The 19,776-nt window shown below is 37.0% G+C and overlaps 1 protein-coding gene across 1 annotated transcript in view; it reads left to right on the top strand.

Annotated features, from left to right (window-relative positions):
• The window catches only part of LOC136843715 (uncharacterized), a 780,729-nt gene that overhangs the window by 305,348 nt on the left and 455,605 nt on the right, over positions 1-19,776 (top strand).

The raw sequence follows: 19,776 nt of genomic DNA, 5'->3' as shown, positions 1-19,776 counted from the left end.
CAAAGAAAACAAGGGTCTGGATGGATGGAACTGTAAAGAACCTAGATTCACAGTGCAAAAGAAACCAACTTGGTTCAGAATATAAAGGCTGTGGATGGAACTGTAAAGAACCTAGATTCACAGTGCAAAGAAACCAACTTGGTTCACAATATAAAGGACTGTGGATGGAACTGTAAAAGAACCTAGATTCACAGTGCAAAGAAACCAACTTAGTTCACAATATAAAGGATCTGGATGGAAATAAAGAACCTAGATTCATACAGTGCAAAGAAACCAACTTGGTTCACAATATAAAGGATCTGGATGGAACTGTAAAGAACCTAGATTCACAGTGCAAAGAAACCAACTTGGTTCACAATCTGGATAGAAAAAGAATGATTGGATGGAACTGTAAAGGAACCTGGATGGAACTTCATTCAGTGCAAAGAAACCAACTTGGTTCACAATATAAAGGCTCTGGATGGAACTGTAAAGAACCTAGATTCACAGTGCAAAGAAACCAACGTGGTTCACAATATAAAGGATCTGGATGGAACTGTAAAGAACCTAGATTCACAGTGCAAAGAAACCAACTTGGTTCACAATATAAAGGATCTGGATGGAACTGTAAGAACCTAGATTCACAGTGCAAAGAAACCAACTTGGTTCACAATATAAAGGATCTGGATGGAATTGTAAAGAACCTAGATTCACAGTGCAAAGAAACCAACTTGGTTCACAATATAAAGGCTCTGGATGGAACTGTAAAGAACCTAGATTCACAGTGCAAAGAAACCAACTTGGTTCACAATATAAAGGAATGTGGATGGAACTGTAAAGAACCTAGATTCACAGTGCAAAGAAACCAACTTGGTTCACAATATAAAGGATCTGGATGGAACTGTAAGAACCTAGATTGTGCAAAGAAACCAACAATATAAAGGATGAACTGTAGAACCTAGATTCCCAGTGCAAAGAAACCAACTTGGTTCAGAATATAAAGGATCTGGATGGAACTGTAAAGAACCTAGATTCACAGTGCAAAGAAACCAACTTGGTTCACACTATGAAGGGTCTGGATGGAATTATGAAGAACCTAGATTCACAGTGCAAAAACCAAAGTTTCTAATATAAAGGCTGTGGATGGAACTTTGAACCTAGTTCACAGTGCAAATGAAGGTTCACAATAGATCTGGATGGAAAGAACCTAGATTCACAGTGCAAAGAAACCAACTTGGTTCACAATATAAAGGATCTGGATGGAACTGTAAAGAACCTAGATTCACAGTGCAAAGAAACCAACTTGGTTCACAATATAAAGGGTCTGATGGAACTGTAAAAACCTAGATTCACAGTGCAAAGAAACCAACTTGGTTCACAATATAAAGGATCTGGATGGAACTGTAAAGAACCTAGATTCAGTGCAAAGAAAACCAACGTGGTTCACAATATAAAGGATCTGGATGGAACTGTAAAAAACCTAGATTCACAGTGCAAAGAAACCAACTTGGTTCACAATATAAAGGCTGTGGATGGAACTGTAAAGAACCTAGATTCACAGTGCAAAAGAAACCAACTTGGTTCACAATATAAAGGCTGTGGATGGAAATTGTAAAGAACCTAGATTCACAGTGCAAAGAAAACCAACGTGGTTCTAGACATTATAAAGGATCTGGATGGAACTGATGGAAAGAACCTAGATTCACAGTGCAAAAGAAACCAACTTTGGTTCACAATATAAAAGGCTGTGGATGGAACTGTAAAGAACCTAGATTCACAGTGCAAAGAAACCAACTTGGTTCACAATATAAAAGGATCTGTGATGGAACTGTAAAGAAACCTAGATTCAATACTTTGTTCAGAATATAAGTGCAAAGAAACCAACCTAGATTCACAATATAAAGGTTCACATATGGATGGGATCTGTAAAAAAACCTAGATTCACAGTGCAAAGAAACCAACTTGGTTCACAATATAAAGGATCTGGACGGAACTGTAAAAACCTAGATTCACAGTGCAAAAGAAAACCAACTTGGTCTTCACTAGATATAAAGGATCTGGATAGATCTGTAAAGAACCTAGATTCACAGTGCAAAAGAAACCAACTTGGTTCACTTATATAAAGGGTCTGGATGGAACTGTAAAGAACCTAGATTCACAGTGCAAAGAAAAAACCAATAAAGGATCTGGATGGTTCTTAAGAACAAGTATAAAGGCTGTGGATATAAACTGGATGGAAAAGAACCTAGATTCACAGTGCAAAGAAACCAACTTTGTTCACAATATAAAGGATCTGGATGGAACTGTAAAGAACCTAGATTCACAGTGCAAAGAAACCAACGTGGTTCACAATATAAAGGATCAGGACGGAACTGTAAAAAAACCTAGATTCACAGTGCAAAGAAACCAACTTGGTTCACAATATAAAGGATCTGGATGGAACTGTAAAGAACCTAGATTCACAATGCAAAGAAACCAACTTGGTTCACAATATAAAGGATCTGGATGGAACTGTAAAGAACTAGATTCAAAGAACCTAGATTCAAAGAAAACCAACTTGGTTCACAATATAAAGGATCTGGATGGAACTGTAAAGAACCTAGATTCACAGTGCAAAGAAACCAACTTAGTTCACAATATAAAGGATCTGGATGGAACTGTAAAGAACCTAGATTCACAGTGCAAAGAAGCCAACTTGGTTCACAATATAAAGGATCTGATGGAACTGTAAAGAACTTAAATTCACAGTGCAAAGAAACCAACTTGGTTCACAATATAAAAGGATCTGGATAGAATTGTAAAGAACCTAGATTCACAGATTCACAGTGCAAAGAAAGCAACTTGGTTACAATATAAAGGATCTGGATGGAACTGTAAAGAACCTAGATTCACAGTGCAAAGAAACCAACTTGTTCACAATATAAAGGATCTGGATGGAACTGTAAAGAACCTAGATTCACAGTGCAAAGAAACCAACTGGTTCACAATATAAAGGATCTGGATGGAACTGTAAAGAACCTAGATTCACAGTGCAAAGAAACCAACTTGGTTCACAATATAAAGGATCTGGATGGAACTGTAAAGAACCTAGATTCACAGTGCAAAAGAAAACAACAATATGTGTGGATGGAATATAAAAGGATCTGGATGGAATTGTAAAGAACCTAGATTCACAGTGCAAAAGAAAACCAACTTGGTTCACAGTATAAAGGATCTGGATGGAACTGTAAAGAACCTGCAAAGACTTGGTTCACAGTGCAAAGAAACCAATTCAGTTGGTTCACAATATAAAGGATCTGGATGGAACTGTAAAGAACCTAGATTCACAGTGCAAAGAAGCAACTTGTTCACAATATAAAGGATCTGGATGGAACTGTAAAGAACCTGGAATTCACAGTGCAAAAAGAAACCAACTTGGTTCACAATATAAAGGATCTGGATGGAACTATAAAGAACCTAAGATTCACAGTGCAAAGAAACCAACTTGGTTCACAATATAAAGCTGTGGATAACTGTAAAGGAACTAGATTCACAGAAACCAATGGAGGATCTGTAAAGAACCTAGATTCACAGTGCAAAGAAACCAACTTGGTTCACAATATAAGGATCTGGATGGAACTGTAAAGAACCTAGATTCACAGTGCAAAAAACCAACGTGGTTCACAATATAAAGGATCTGGATGGAACTGTAAAGAACCTAGATTCACAGTGCAAAACCAGTTCACAATACAACCAATCTTGACCCTAGATTCAGTGCAGTAACTTGGTTATAAAGAATCTGGATGGAACTGTAAAGAACCTAGATTCACAGTGCAAAAGAAAACCAACTTGGTTCACAATATAAAGGATCTGATGGAACTGGAACTGTAAAGAACCTAGATTCATTCTAGAACCTAGATTCTGGGTGCAAAGAAACCAGTTCTATTATATGAACTGCACAATATCAGTGCAAAGGATGATATGGAATTGTAAAGAACCTAGATTCACAGTGCAAAGAAAACCAACTTTGGTTCCCACAATATAAGGATCTGTACGGAACTGTAAAAACCTAGATTCCCAGTGCAAAGAAACCAACTTGGTTCACAAATATAAAGGATCTGGATAGAACTGTAAAGAACCTAGATTCACAGTGCAAAGAAAACCAACTTGGTTCACAATATGAAGGGTCTGATGGTCCAGAAGAACCTAGATTCTACAGTGCAAAGAAAACCAACTTGGTTCACAATATAAAGGCTGTGGATGGAACTGTAAAGAACCTAGATTCACAGTGCAAAAGAAACCATCCTGGTTCTGGCAACTAAAGGATCTGGATGGAACTGTAAAAACCTAGATTCATACAAAGAAACAACCTTGGTTCACAAATATAAAGGATCTGGATGGAACTGTAAAGAACCTAGATTCACAGTGCAAAGAAACCAACTTGTTGAGATCACCAATTATACCAAAGGGTCTATATAAAGGATCTGATGTGTCAACAAAGGAACCTAGATTCACAGTGCAAAGAAACCAACTTGGTTCACAATGTAAAGGATCTGGAACCTGGAACTGTGCAAAAGAACCAGCAGATATAAAGAGCTGTGGATGGAGCAAAGTACAAAAGCAGCTTTGGTTCAACAATATAAAGGATCTGGATGGAACTGTAAAAGAACCTAGATTCACAGTGAAAGAAACCAACTTGGATTACAGTGCAAAAGAATATAAAGGATCTGAATGGAGCTGTGCAAAAGAACACAATATAGATTCACAGTGCAAAGAAACCAACTTAGTTCACAATATAAAAGGATCTGGATGGAACTGTAAAGAACCTAGATTCACAGTGCAAAGAAACCAACTTGTCAGTTCACAATATAAAGGATCTGGAGGGTCTGGATGGAATTGTAAAGAACCTAGATTCACGGTGCAAAGAAACCAACTTGGTTCAGAATATAAAGGATCTGGAATGGAACTGTAAAGAACCTAGATTCACAGTGCAAAGCAAAAACAACTTGGTTACAATATAAAGGATCTGGATGGAACTGCTAAAGAACCTGGATTCTGCAGTGCAAAGAAACCAACTTGGTTCACAATATAAAGGTCTCGATGGAACTGTAAAGAACCTAGATTCACAGTGCAAAGAAACCAACTGGTTCACAATATAAAGGCTGTGGATGGAACTGTAAAGAACCTAGATTCACAGTGCAAAGAAAATCCAACGTGGTTCACAATATAAAGGATCTGGATGGAACCAGAAGAACCTAGATTCTATTGGTGCAAAGAAACCAACTCTGTCTACATGGTGCATAAAGGATCTGGATGGAATTGTAAAGAACCTAGATTCACAGTGCAAAGAAACCAACTTGGTTCAGAATATAAAGGATCTGGATAGAACTAAAGGAACGTGAGATTCACAGTGCAAAAGAAAGCAACTTGGTTCACAATATAAAGGATCTGGATGGAATTAGAAGAACCTAGATTCACTGTGCAAAGAAAAAACAACTTGGTTCACAAATGTAAAGGATGTGGATGGAACTGTAAAGAACCTAGATTCACAGTGCAAAGAAACCAACTTGTTCTACAATATAAAATCTGGATGGAACTGCAAAGAAATAGATTCACAGTGCAAAGAAACCAACTTTGGTTCACACAAAGGCTGTGGATGGAACTTTAAAGAACCTAGATAAGTGCAAAGAAACCAACGTTTCACAATATAAAGGATCTGGATGGAACTGTAAAGAACCTAGATTCACAGTGCAAAGAAACCAACTTGGCCACAATATAAAGGATCTGGATGGAATTGTAAAGAACCTAGATTCACAGTGCAAAGAAACCAACTTGGTTCACAATATAAAGGATCTGATGTAAACCTAGAACTGTAAAGAACCTAGATTCACAGATCTGGATGGAAAGAAACCAGCTTGATGTCTTTGTTCAGAATATAAAGGATCTGGATGGAACTGCCAAAGAACCTAGATTGTAAAGAACAATATGGATTCACACTGCAAAGATGGCAACTTGGTGCAAAGAAATATAAAGAGCTGTCGATGGAACTGTAAAGAACCTAGATTCACGGGTGCAAAGAAACCAACTGAACCTATTCACTTAAATGGTTGAAGGATCTGGATGGAACTGTAAAACAACCTAGATTCACAGTGCAAAGAAACCAACTCTGGTTCACAATATAAAGGATCTGGATGGAACTGTAAAGAACCTAGATTCACAGTGCAAAGAAAGCAACTTGGTTCACAATATAAAGGATCTGGATGGAACTGTAAAAGAACCTAGATTCACAGTGCAAAGAAACCAACTTGGTTCACGATATGAAGGATCTGGATGGAAACTGTAAAGAACCTAGATTCACAGTGCAAAGAAACCAACTTGGTTCACAATATAAAGGATCTGGATGGAACTGTAAAGAACCTAGATCCACAGTGCAAAGAAAACAACTTGTTCACAATATAAAGGATCTGGATGGAACTGTAAAAACCTAGATTCACAGTGCAAAGAAACCAACTTGGTTCGAATATAAAGGATCTGGATGGAACTGTAAAGAACCTAGATTCACAGTGCAAAGAAACCAACTTGGTTCACAATATAAAGGATCTGGATGGATTTGGATTCACAGTGCAAAGAAAACCAACTTGTTCACAATATAAACTCTGGATGGAACAAAGAACCTAGATTCACAGTGAAAGAAACCAACTTGGTTCACAATATAAAGGATCTGGATAGAATTGTGAAGAACCTAGATTCACAGTGCAAAGAAACCAACTTGTCTACAATATAAAGGATCTGGATGGAACTGTAAAGAACCTAGATTCACAGTGCGAAGAAACCAACTTGGTTCACAATATAAACTGGGATGGAACTGTAAAGAACCTTGTGAGTTCACAATATAAAGGATCTGGATGGAACTGTAAAGAACCTAGATTCACAGTGCAAAGAAACCACGCTTGGTTCACAATATAAAGGATCTGGATGGAACTGTAAAGAACCTAGATTCACAGTGCAAAAGAAACCAACTTGGTTCACAATATAAAGGATCTGGATGGAACTGTAAAGAACCTAGATTCACAGTGCAAAGAAACCAGCTTGGTTCACAATATAAAGGATCTGGATGGATTCTAAAGAACCTAGATTCACAGTGCAAAGAAAGCAACTTGGTTCAGAATATAAAGGATCTGGATGGAACTGTAAAGAAAATATATATATCTAGATTCACAGTGCAAAGAAACCAACTTGGTTCACAATATAAAGGATCTGGATGGAACTGTAAAGAACCTAGATTCACAGTGCAAAGAAAGCAACTATTGTCTGGATAGAACTGTAAAGAATATAAACTTGGGATCTGGATGGAACTGTAAAGAACCTAGATTCACAGTGCAAAGAAACCAACTTGGTTCACATATAAAGGATCTGGATGGAACTGTAAAGAACCTAGATTCACAGTGCAAAGAAAGCAACTTGGTTCACAATATAAAGGATGTGGATGGAACTGTAAATAACCCTAGATTCACAGTACAAAGAAACCAACTTGGTTGGCAATATAAGGATCTCTGGATGGAACTGTAAAGAACCTGCACATAATTCACAGTGCAAAAGAAACCAACTTGGTTCACAATATAAAGGATCTGGATGGAACTGTATAAAGAACAGTTAGATGGTTCACAATATATATGGATGGAACAAAAGAAACCAACTTGCAAAATATAGTATAATAAGGATCTGGATGGAATTGTAAAGAACCTAGATTCACAGTGCAAAGAAACCAATATGTTCACAATATAAAGGATCTGGATATAATATAAATAACCTATATATTATATGCAAATAGAAACCAATATGGTTCACAATATAAAGGAGAGATGGAAGAGAGAGAGACCTAAAAGAGAGAGTGCAAAGAAACCAAGAGAGAGACAATATAAAGGAGAGAGGAACTGTAAAGGGGGTGATTACAGAGCAAGAAGAAACCAATTTGAGAGAGAGAGTATAAGGATCTGGGATCTATTTGTCAAAAACCTAGTTCACAGTGCAAAGAAAAACCAACTGGGAAAAAAAATAAAGCATCTGGATCGAACATGGTCTAGGTTCTAAGAAATTAAAAGGGAGGATCTAGGTTCACCATGAAAAGAAAGTGGAAAGATACTAAAGGATTGTCAAAAATATCTAAGTTCACAATGAAAAGGAACAACTTGGTTCACAATATAAAGGATCTGACGGAACTGTAAAGAACCTAGATTCACAGTGCAAAGAAAACAATATAAAGGATCTGGATGGAACTATAAAGAACCTAGATTCACAGTGCAATGGTATATGGTGAAGAACCTAGATATATGCAAAGAAAAATCTGGATGGAACTGTAAAGAACCTAGATTCACAGTGCAAAGAAACCAACACAATTGGTCTCATGTAAAAGAATTATAAAGGGTTCAATATAAAGGATCTGGAACTGTAAAGAACCTAGATTCACAGTGCAAAGAAACCAACTTGGTTCACAATATAAAAGGGTCTGGATGGAATTGTAAAGAACCTAGATTCACAGTGCAAAAGAAACCAACTGGTTCACAATATAAAGGATCTGGATGGAACTGTAAAAACCTAGATTCACAGTGCAAAAGAAACCAACTTGGTTCACAATATAAAGGATCTGGATGGAAACTGTAAAAACCTAGATTCACAGTGCAAAGAAACCAACTTGGTTTCAATATAAATCTGGATGGAACTGTAAAGAACCTAGATTCACAGTGCAAAGAAACCAACTTGGTTCACAATATAAAGGATCTGGATGGAACTGTAAAGAACCTAGATTCACAGTGCAAAGAAACCAACTTGGTTCACAAATAAAGGATCTGGATGGAACTGTAAAGAACCTAGATTCACAGTGCAAAGAAACCAACTTGGTTCATAAAGGTAAAGGATCTGGATGGAATTGTAAAGAACCTAGATTCACAGGCAAAGGAAACCAACTTGGTTCAAAATATAAAGGATCTGGATGGAACTGTAAAGAACCTAGATTCACAGTGCAAAGAAACCAACTTGGTTCACAATATAAAGGTCTGGATGGAACTGTAAAGAACCTAGATTCACAGTGCAAAGAAACCAACTTGGTTCCACAATATAAAGGATTCATGGAAATGTAAGAACCTAGATTCACAGTGCAAAAGAAACCAACAGTTGGTTCACAATATGAAGGGTCTGGATGGAACTGTACAAAGAACCTAGATTCACAGTGCAAAGAAACCAACTTGGTTCACAATATAAAGGATCTGGATGGAACTGTAAAGAACCTAGATTCACAGTGCAAAGAAAACAACTTGGTTCACAATATAAAGGATCTGGATGGAACTGTAAAGAACCTAGATTCACAGTGCAAAAAAAGAAACCAACTTGGTTCACAACTTGGTTCACAATATAAAGGATCTGGATGGAACTGTAAAGAACCTAGATTCACAGTGCAAAGAAACCAACTTGGTTCACAATATAAAGGATCTGGATGGAACTGTAAAGAATAGATTGACAGTGCAAAGAAACCAAGATTACAGTTCACAATATAAAGGATCTGGATGGAACTGTAAAGAACCTTGATTCACAGTGCAAAGAAACCAACTTGGTTCACAATATAAAAAGGATCTGGATGGAACTGTAAAGAACCTAGATTCACAGTGCAAAGAAACCAACTTGGTTCACAATATAAAGGATCTGGATGGAACTGTAAAGAACCTAGATTCACAGTGCAAAGAAACCAACTTGGTTCACAATATAAAGGCTGTGGATGGAACTGTAAAGAACCTAGATTCACAGTGCAAAGAAACCAACTTGGTTCACAATATAAAGGATCTGGATGGAACTGTAAAGAACCTAGATTCACAGTGCAAAGAAACCAACTTGGTTCACAATATAAAGGATCTGGATGGAACTGTAAAGAACCTAGATTCACAGTGCAAAGAAACCAACTTGGTTCACAATATAAAGGCTGTGGATGGAACTGTAAAGAACCTAGATTCACAGTGCAAAGAAACCAACGTGGTTCACAATATAAAGGATCTGGATGGAACTGTAAAGAACCTAGATTCACAGTGCAAAGAAACCAACTTGGTTCACAATATAAAGGATCTGGATGGAACTGTAAAGAACCTAGATTCACAGTGCAAAGAAACCAACTTGGTTCACAATATAAAAGGATCTGATGGAACTGTAAAGAACCTAGATTCACAGTGCAAAGAAACCAACTTGGTTCACAATATAAAGGATCTGGATGGAACTGTAAAGAACCTAGATTCACAGTGCAAAGAAACCAACTTGGTTCACACTATGAAGGGTCTGGATGGAATTGTAAAGAACCTAGATTCACAGTGCAAAGAAACCAACTTGGTTCAGAATATAAAGGATCTGGATGGAACTGTAAAGAACCTAGATTCACAGTGCAAAGAAAACCAACTTGGTTCACAATATAAAGGATCTGGATGGAACTGTAAAGAACCTAGATTCACAGTGCAAAGAAACCAACAATATAAAAGGATCTGGATGGAACTGTAAAGAACCTAATATAAAGGTTAATATCTGGATAGAACTGTAAAGAACCTAGATTCACAGTGCAAAAGAAACCAACTTGGTTCACAATATAAAGGATCTGGATGGAACTGTAAAGAACCTAGATTCACAGTGCAAAAGAAACCAACTTGGTTCACAATATAAAGGATCTGGATGGAACTGTAAAGAACCTAGATTCACAGTGCAAAAAGAAACCAACTTGGTTCACAATATAAAGGATCTGGATGGAACTGTAAAGAACCTAGATTCACAGTGCAAAGAAACCAACTTGGTTCACAATATAAAGGATCTGGATGGAACTGTAAAGAACCTAGATTCACAGTGCAAAGAAACCAACTTGTTCACAATATAAAGGATCTGGATGGATCTGTAAAGGAACCTAGATTCACAGTGCAAAGAAACCAACTTGGTTCACAATATAAAGGATCTGGATAGAACAAAAAGAACCTAGATTCACAGTGCAAAAGAAACCAACTTGGTTCACAATATAAAGGATCTGGATGGAACTGTAAAGAACCTAGATTCACAGTGCAAAGAAACCAACAGTTCACAATATAAAGGGTCTGATGGAACTGTAAAGAACCTAGATTCACAGTGCAAAGAAACCAACTTTAAAGGGGTTCACAATATGAAGAAACCTCTGGATGGAACTGTAAACAACCTAGATTCACAGTGCAAAGAAACCAACTTGGTTTGCACAATATAAAGGATCTGATGGAACTGTAAAGAACCTTAGATTCACAGTGCAAAGAAAGCAACTTGTCTTCACAATAAAGGATCTGATAGAACTGTAAAAAACCTAGATTCACAGTGCAAAGAAACCAACTTTGTTCACAATATAAAGGGGATCTGGATGGAAACTGTAAACAACCTAGATTCACAGTGCAAAGAAACCAACTTGGTTCACAATATAAAGGATCTGGACGAACTGTAAAAACCTAGATTCACAGTGCAAAGAAACCAACTTGTTCACGATATAAAGGATCTGATGGAACTGTAAAGAACCTAGATTCACAATGCAAAGAAACCAACTTGGTTCACAATATAAAGGATCTTCATGGAATTGTAAAGAACCTAGATTCACAGTGCAAAGAAACCAACTTGGTTCACAATATAAAGGATTTGGATGGAAACCTAGATTAAAGAACAATGTGGTTCACATTATAAAGATCTTCTAAAGAAACAGTAGCAAAGAAACCAACTTGGTTCACAATATAAAGGATCTGGATAGAACTGTAAAGAACCTAGATCTAAAGCAGAAAGCAACTTGGTTCACGATATAAAAGAGAAACCAACTTGTGCAAAGAAACCAACTGGTTCACGATATAAAGGGATCTGATGGAACTGTAAACAACCTAGATTCACAGCAAAGAAACCAACTTGTTCACAATATAAAGGATCTGATGGAACTGTAAAGAACCTAGATTCACAGTGCAAAGAAACCAACTTTGGTTCACTATATAAAGGATCTGATGGAACTGTAAAGAACCTAGATTCACAGTGCAAAAGAAACCAACTTGGTTCACGATATAAAGGGATCTGGATGGAACTGTAAAGAACCTAGATTCACAGTGCAAAGAAACCAACTTGTTCACAATATAAAAGGATCTGGATGGAATTGTAAAAGAACCTAGATTCATACAAAGAAAACCAACTTGGTCAGAATATAAAGGATCTGATGGAACTGTAAAGAACCTAGATTCACACAGTGCAAAGAAACCAACTGGTTCACAATATAAAGGATCTGATGGAACTGTAAAGAACCTAGATTCACAGTGCAAAGAAAGCAATTTGTTCACAATATAAAGGATCTGGATGGAACTGCAAAGAACCTAGATTCACAGTGCAAAGAAACCAACGTGGTTCAATATAAAGGATCTGGATGAAACTGTAAAGAACCTAGATTCACAGTGCAGAAACCAACTTTTGGTCTACAATATAAAGGATCTTGGATGGAACTGTGAACCTAGATTCACAGTGCAAAGAAACCAACTTGGTTCAATATAAAGGATCTGGATGGAATTGCAAAGAACTCCAGATTCACAAAGTGCAAAGAAACCAACTTGGTTCACACCATAAAGGATCTAGATGGAACTGTAAAGAACCTGATCTATGCAAAGAAAACCAACTTGGTTCATAAATATAAAGGATCTGGATGGAATTGTAAAGAACCTAGATTCACAGTGCAAAGAAAGCAACTTGGCTTCACAATATAAAGGATCTGGATGGAATCAAACAACCTAGATTCACAGTAAAGAAACCAACTTGGTTCACAATATGTGCTGATCTGGATGGAACTGTAAAGAACCTAGATTCAGTGCAAAAGAAAGCAAATTTGGTCTACACATAAAGGATCTGGATGGAACTGTAAAGAACCTAGATTCACAGTGCAAAGAAAGCAACTTGTCTACAATATGCTGATCTGATGGAACTGTAAGAACCTAGGACTACAGTAAAGAAACCAATGTGGTTCATAATATAAAGGATCTGATGAATTGTAAAGAACCTAGATTCACAGTGCAAAGAAAGCAAATTTGTTCACAATATGTTGGATCTGGATGGAACCAAAGAACCTAGATTCATAGTGCAAAGAAACCAACTTGGTTCACAATATAAAGGACTGATGGAACTGTAAAGAACCTAGATTCACAGTGCAAAGAAAGCAACTTGGTTCACAATATAAAGGATCTGGATAGAACTGTAAAGAACCTAGATTCACAGTGCAAAGAAACCAACTTGGTTCACAATATAAAGGATCTGGATGGAACTGTAAAGAACCTAGATTCACAGTGCAAAGAAACCAACTTGGTTCACAATATAAAGGATCTGGATGGAACTGTAAAGAACCTAGATTCACAGTGCAAAGAAACCAACTTGGTTCACAATATGGATCTGGATGGAACTGTGAAGAACCTAGATTCACAGTGCAAAGAAACCAACTTGGTTCACAATATGGATGATGGAACTGTAAAGAACCTAGATTCACAGTGCAAAGAAACCAACTTGGTTCACAATATAAAGGATCTGGATGGAACTGTAAAGAACCTAGATTCACAGTGCAAAGAAACCAACTTGGTTCACAATATAAAGGATCTGGATGGAATTGCAAAGAAAGCAAAACAATATAGATTCACAGTGCAAAGAAACCAACTTGGTTCACAATATAAAGGATCTGGATGGAACTGTAAAGAACCTAGATTCACAGTGCAAAGAAACCAACTTGGTTCACAATATAAAGGATCTGGATGGAACAAAGAACCTAGATTCACAGTGCAAAGAAACCAACTTGGTTCACAATATAAAGGATCTGGATGGAACTCACAGAACCAAAGAAAAAGAACCTAAAGGATCTGGATCACAGTGCAAAAGAAAACCAACTTGGTTCACAATATAAAGGATCTGGATGGAACTGTAAAGAACCTAGATTCACAGTGCAAAGAAACCAACAGTTCACAATATAAAGGATCTGGATGGAACTGTAAAGAACCTAGATTCACAGTGCAAAGAAACCAACTTGGTTCACAATATAAAGGATCTGGATGGAACTGTAAAGAACCTAGATTCACAGTGCAAAGAAACCAACTTGGTTCACAATATAAAGGATCTGGATGGAACTGTAAAGAACCTAGATTCACAGTGCAAAGAAACCAACTTGGTGTAAAGAACAATATAAAGGATCTGATGGAACTGTAAAGAACCTAGATTCACAGTGCAAAAGAAACCAACTTGGATATAAAGGATCTGGAACTGTAAAGAACTACTAGATTCACAGTAAAAGAAACCAACTTGGTTCACAATATAAAGGATCTGGATGGAACTGTAAAGAACCTAGATTCATAGTGCAAAGAAACCAACTTGGTTCAGAATATAAAGGATCTGATGGAACTGTAAAGAACCTAGATTCACAGTGCAAAGAAACCAACTTGGTTCACAGTATAAAGGATCTGGATGGAATTGTAAAAGAACCTACTGTAGATTCACAGTGCAAAGAAACCAACAGTTCACAATATAAAGGATCTGGATGGAACTGTAAAGAACCTAGATTCACAGTGAAAGAAACCAACTTGGTTCACAATATAAAGGCTGATCTGATGGAACTGTAAAGAACCATTATAAGATCTGATAGATTCACAGTGCAAAGAAACCAACTTGGTTCACAATATAAAGGGATCTGATGGAACTGTAAAGAACCTAGATTCACACAGTGCAAAGAAACCAACTTGTTCACAATATAAAGGATCTGGATGGAACTGTAAAGAACCTTAGATTCACAGTGCAAAGAAACCAACTTGTCTCCACAGTTCACAATAAAGGATCTGGACGGAACTGTAAAGAACCTAGATTCACAGTGCAAAGAAACCAACTTGGTTCACAATATAAAAGGATGTGGATGGGGCACAAAACCTAGATTCACGGTGCCAAAACCAACAGTTTATTACAAGCTATGGATGAACTGTAAAGGCTAGATTACAGTGCAAAATAACCCAGTTCTAATATAGAGATCTAGATGGAACTGTAAGAACCTGATTCCCAGTACAAAAAAACCAGCAGTTCACAATATAAGGCTGTGGATGGAGACTACAAGAGACTGATTACATTTACGAAAATAACTGTAGTTCACAATATAAAGAGTCTCTAGATGAGACTCTGTAAAAACCTAGATTCACAATTGCAAAGACCAACTTGGTTCTGTCTCAAGGATCTGAATGGAGACTGCTTAAAGACCCTGGAGATTCCTAGTGCAAAGAAACCAACTTGGTTCACAATATAAAGGATCTGGATGGAACTGTAAAGAACCTAGATTCACAGTGCAAAGAAACCAACTTGGTTCACAATATAAAAGGATCTGGATGGAACTGTAAAGAACCTAGATTCACAGTGCAAAGAAACCAACTTGGTTCACAATATAAAGGATCTGGATGGAACTGTAAAGAACCTAGATTCACAGTGCAAAGAAACCAACTTGGTTCACAATATAAAGGATCTGGATGGAACTGTAAAGAACCTAGATTCACAGTGCAAAGAAACCAACTTGGTTCACAATATAAAGGATCTGGATGGAACTGTAAAGAACCTAGATTCACAGTGCAAAGAAACCAACTTGGTTCACAATATAAAGGATCTGGATGGAACTGTAAAGAACCTAGATTCACAGTGCAAAGAAAGCAAACAATATAAAGGATCAACTGTAAAGAACCTAGATTCACAGTGCAAAAAAACCAACTTTTGGTTCACAATATAAAGGATCTGGATGGAACTGTAAAGAACCTAGATTCACAGTGCAAAGAAACCAACTTGGTTCACAATATAAAGGATCTGGATGGAATTGTAAAGAACCTAGATTCACAGTGCAAAGAAACCAACTTGGTTCACAATATAAAGGATCTGGATGGAACTGTAAAGAACCTAGATTCACAGTGCAAAGAAACCAACTTGTTCTACAATATAAAGGATCTGGATGGAATTGTAAAGAACCTAGATTCACAGTGCAAAGAAACCAACTTGGTTCACAATATAAAGGATCTGGATGGAACTGTAAAGAACCTAGATTCACAGTGCAAAGAAAAACCAACTTGGTTCACAATATAAAGGATCTGGATGGAACTGTAAAGAACCTAGATTCACAGTGCAAAGAAAAACCAATATAAAGGATCTGGATGGAACTGGTTCAGTGCAAAGAAACCAAATACATATAAAGGATCTGGATGGAATTGTAAAGAACCTAGATTCACAGTGCAAAGAAACCAAACAATATAAAGGATCTGGATGGAACTGTAAAGAACCTAGATTCACAGTGCAAAGAAACCAACTTGGTTCACAATATAAAGGATCTGGATGGAACTGTAAAGAACCTAGATTCACAGTGCAAAGAAACCAACTTGGTTCACAATATAAAATCTGATGGAATTAAAGAAATTCACAGTGCAAAGAAACCAACTTGGTTCACAATATAAAGGATCTGGATGGAACTGTAAAGAACCTAGATTCACAGTGCAAAGAAACCAACTTGGTTCACAATATAAAGGATCTGATGGAACTGTAAAGAACCTAGATTCACAGTGCAAGAAAGCAACTTGGTTCACAATATAAAGGGATCTGGATGGAACTGTAAAGAACCTAGATTCACAGTGCAAAGAAACCAACTTGGTTCACAATATAAAGGGATCTGGATGGAACTGTAAAGAACCTAGATTCACAGTGCAAAGAAACCAACGTGGTTCACAATATAAAGATCCTGGATGGAACTGTAAGAACCTAGATTCACAGTGCAAGAAAAAGAAAGCAACCAATATAAAGGATCTGGATGGAACTGTAAAGAACCTAGATTCACAGTGCAAAGAAAACCAACTTGGTTAAAAAGGATCTGGATGGAACTGTAAAGAAACCTAGATTCACAGTGCAAAAACCAACTTGGTTCACAATATAAAGGATCTGGATGGAATTGTAAAGAACCTACTGTAGATTCACAGTGCAAAGAAACCAACTTGTTCACAATATAAAGGATCTGGATGGAACTGTAAAGAACCTAGATTCACAGTGCAAAAGAAACCAACTTGGTTCTGATATAAAGAAGTCTGGATGGAATTGTAAAGAACCTACTGTAGATTCACAGTGCAAAAGAAACCAACTTGGTTCACAATATAAAGGATCTGGATGGAACTGTAAAGAACCTAGATTCACAGTGCAAAAAACCAACTTAGTTCACAATATAAAGGATCTGGATGGAACTGTAAAAGAACCCTAGATTCACAGTGCAAAGAAACCAACTTGGTTCACAGTATAAAGGATCTGGATGGAATTGTAAAGAACCTAGATTCACAATTAAAAACCAACTTAGTTCACAATATAAAGGATCTGGATGGATGGAACTCAAAGAACCTAGATTCACAGTGCAAAGAAACCAACTTGGTTCACAATATAAAGGATCTGGATGGAACTGTAAAGAACCTAGATTCACAGTGCAAAGAAACCAACTTGGTTCACAATATAAAGGATCTGGATGGATCTGTAAAGAACCTAGATTCACAGTGCAAAGAAAGCAACTTGGTTCACGATATAAAGGATCTGGATGGAACTGTAAAGAACCTAGATTCACAGTGCAAAGAAACCAACTTGGTTCACGATATAAAGGATCTGGATGAACTGTAAAACAACCTAGATTCAGATTCACAGTGCAAAAGAAACCAACTTGGTTCACAATATAAAGGATCTGGATGGAACTGTAAAGAACCTAGATTCACAGTGCAAAGAAACCAACTTGGTTCACAATATAAAGGATCTGGATAGAACTGTAAAGAACCTAGATTCACAGTGCAAAGAAACCAACTTGGTTCACAATATAAAGGATCTGGATGGAACTGTAAAGAACCTAGATTCACAGTGCAAAGAAACCAACTTGGTTCACAATATAAAGGATCTGGATGGAACTGTAAAGAACCTAGATTCACAGTGCAAAGAAACCAACTTGGTTCACAATATAAAGGATCTGGATGGAACTAAACTGGATGGAAAAGAACCTAGATTCACAGTGCAAAAGAAACCAACTTGGTTCACAATATAAAGCTTGTGGATGGAATTGTAAAGAACCTAGATTCACAGTGCAAAAGAAACCAACAATATAAAGGTCTGGATGGAACTGTAAAGAACCTAGATTCACAGTGCAAAAAAAAGCAACTTGGTTCACAATATAAAGGATCTGATGGAACTGTAAAGAACCTGTAGATTCACAGTGCAATATAAAGAAACCAACTTGGTTCACAATATAAAGGATCTGGATGAAAACTGTAAAGAACCTAGATTCACAAAGTGCAAAAAACCAACTTGGTTCACAATATAAAGGATCTGGATGGAACTATAAAGGATCATGCAAAGAAAACCAACTTGGAAGTATAAAGAACCTATGGGAATTGTAAAGAACCTAGATTCACAGTGCAAAGAAACCAACTTGGTTCACAATATAAAGGATCTGGATGGAACTGCAAAGAACCTAGATTCACAGTAAAGCAAAGAAACCAACTTGGTTCACAATATAAAGGATCTGGATGGAACTGTAAAGAACCTAGATTCACAGTGCAAAGAAACCAACTTGTTCACAATGGAATAAAGGATCTGATGGAATTGTGTAAAGAACCTAGATTCACAGTGCAAAAGAAACACTATCTTGGCTCACAATATAAAAGGATCTGGATGGAACTGTAAACAACCTAGATTCACAGTGCAAAGAAACCAACTTAACTGGTTCACAATATAAAGAAAACCAACTATTCACAATATAAAGGATCTGGATGGAACTGTAAGAACCTAGATTCACAGTGCAAAGAAAGCAGTATGCTGATCTCCACTAGTTCAACTTGTTCACAATATAAAGGATCTGGATGGAACTGTAAAGAACCTAGATTCACAGTGCAAAAAGCAACTTGTTCAATATAAAGGAATATAAAGAACCTTAGACTGGATGTCTACAGAACTGTAAAGAACCTAGATTCACAGTGCAAAGAAACCAACTTGGTTCACAATATAAAGGATCTGATGGAACTGTAAAGAACCTAGATTCACAGTGCAAAGAAAGCAACTTGTCTCACAATATAAAGGATCTGGATGGAAACTGTAAGAACCTAGATTCACAGTGCAAAGAAACCAACTTGGTTCACAATATAAAAAGGATCTGGATGGAACTGTAAAGAACCTAGATTCACAGTGCAAAGAAACCAACTTGGTTCACAATATAAAGATCTGATGGAATTGTAAAGAACCTACTGTAGATTCACAGTGCAAAGAAACCAACTTGGTTCACAATATAAAGGGGATCTGGATGGAACTGTAAAAAGAACCCAGATTCACAGTGCAACCAACTTGTTCACAGTATAAAGGGTCTGGATGGAATTTAAAGAACCTACTGTAGATTCATTAGTGCAAAAGAAACCAACTTGGTTCACAATATAAAGGATCTGGATGGAACTGTAAAGAACCTAGATTCACAGTGCAAGAAACCAACTTAGTTCACAATATAAAGGATCTGGATGGAACTGTAAAAGAACCCTAGATTCACAGTGCAAAGAAACCAACTTGGTTCACAGTATAAAGGATCTGGATGGAATTGTAAAGAACCTAGATTCACAGTGCAAAGAAACCCAACTTAGTTCACAATATAAAGGATCTGGATAGAACTGTAAAGAACCTAGATTCATAGTGCAAAGAAAGCGGATTTTGGTTCAATATAAAGATCTGGACGACTGTAAAGAACCTAGATTCACAGTGCAAAGAAACCAA

The sequence above is a fragment of the Macrobrachium rosenbergii genome, chromosome 2 (assembly GCF_040412425.1).
Source record: "Macrobrachium rosenbergii isolate ZJJX-2024 chromosome 2, ASM4041242v1, whole genome shotgun sequence".
Classification (NCBI taxonomy): domain Eukaryota; kingdom Metazoa; phylum Arthropoda; class Malacostraca; order Decapoda; family Palaemonidae; genus Macrobrachium; species Macrobrachium rosenbergii.
Note: the sequence above shows the minus strand (reverse complement) of the source record. Positions and strands in the feature narration are given on the sequence as shown.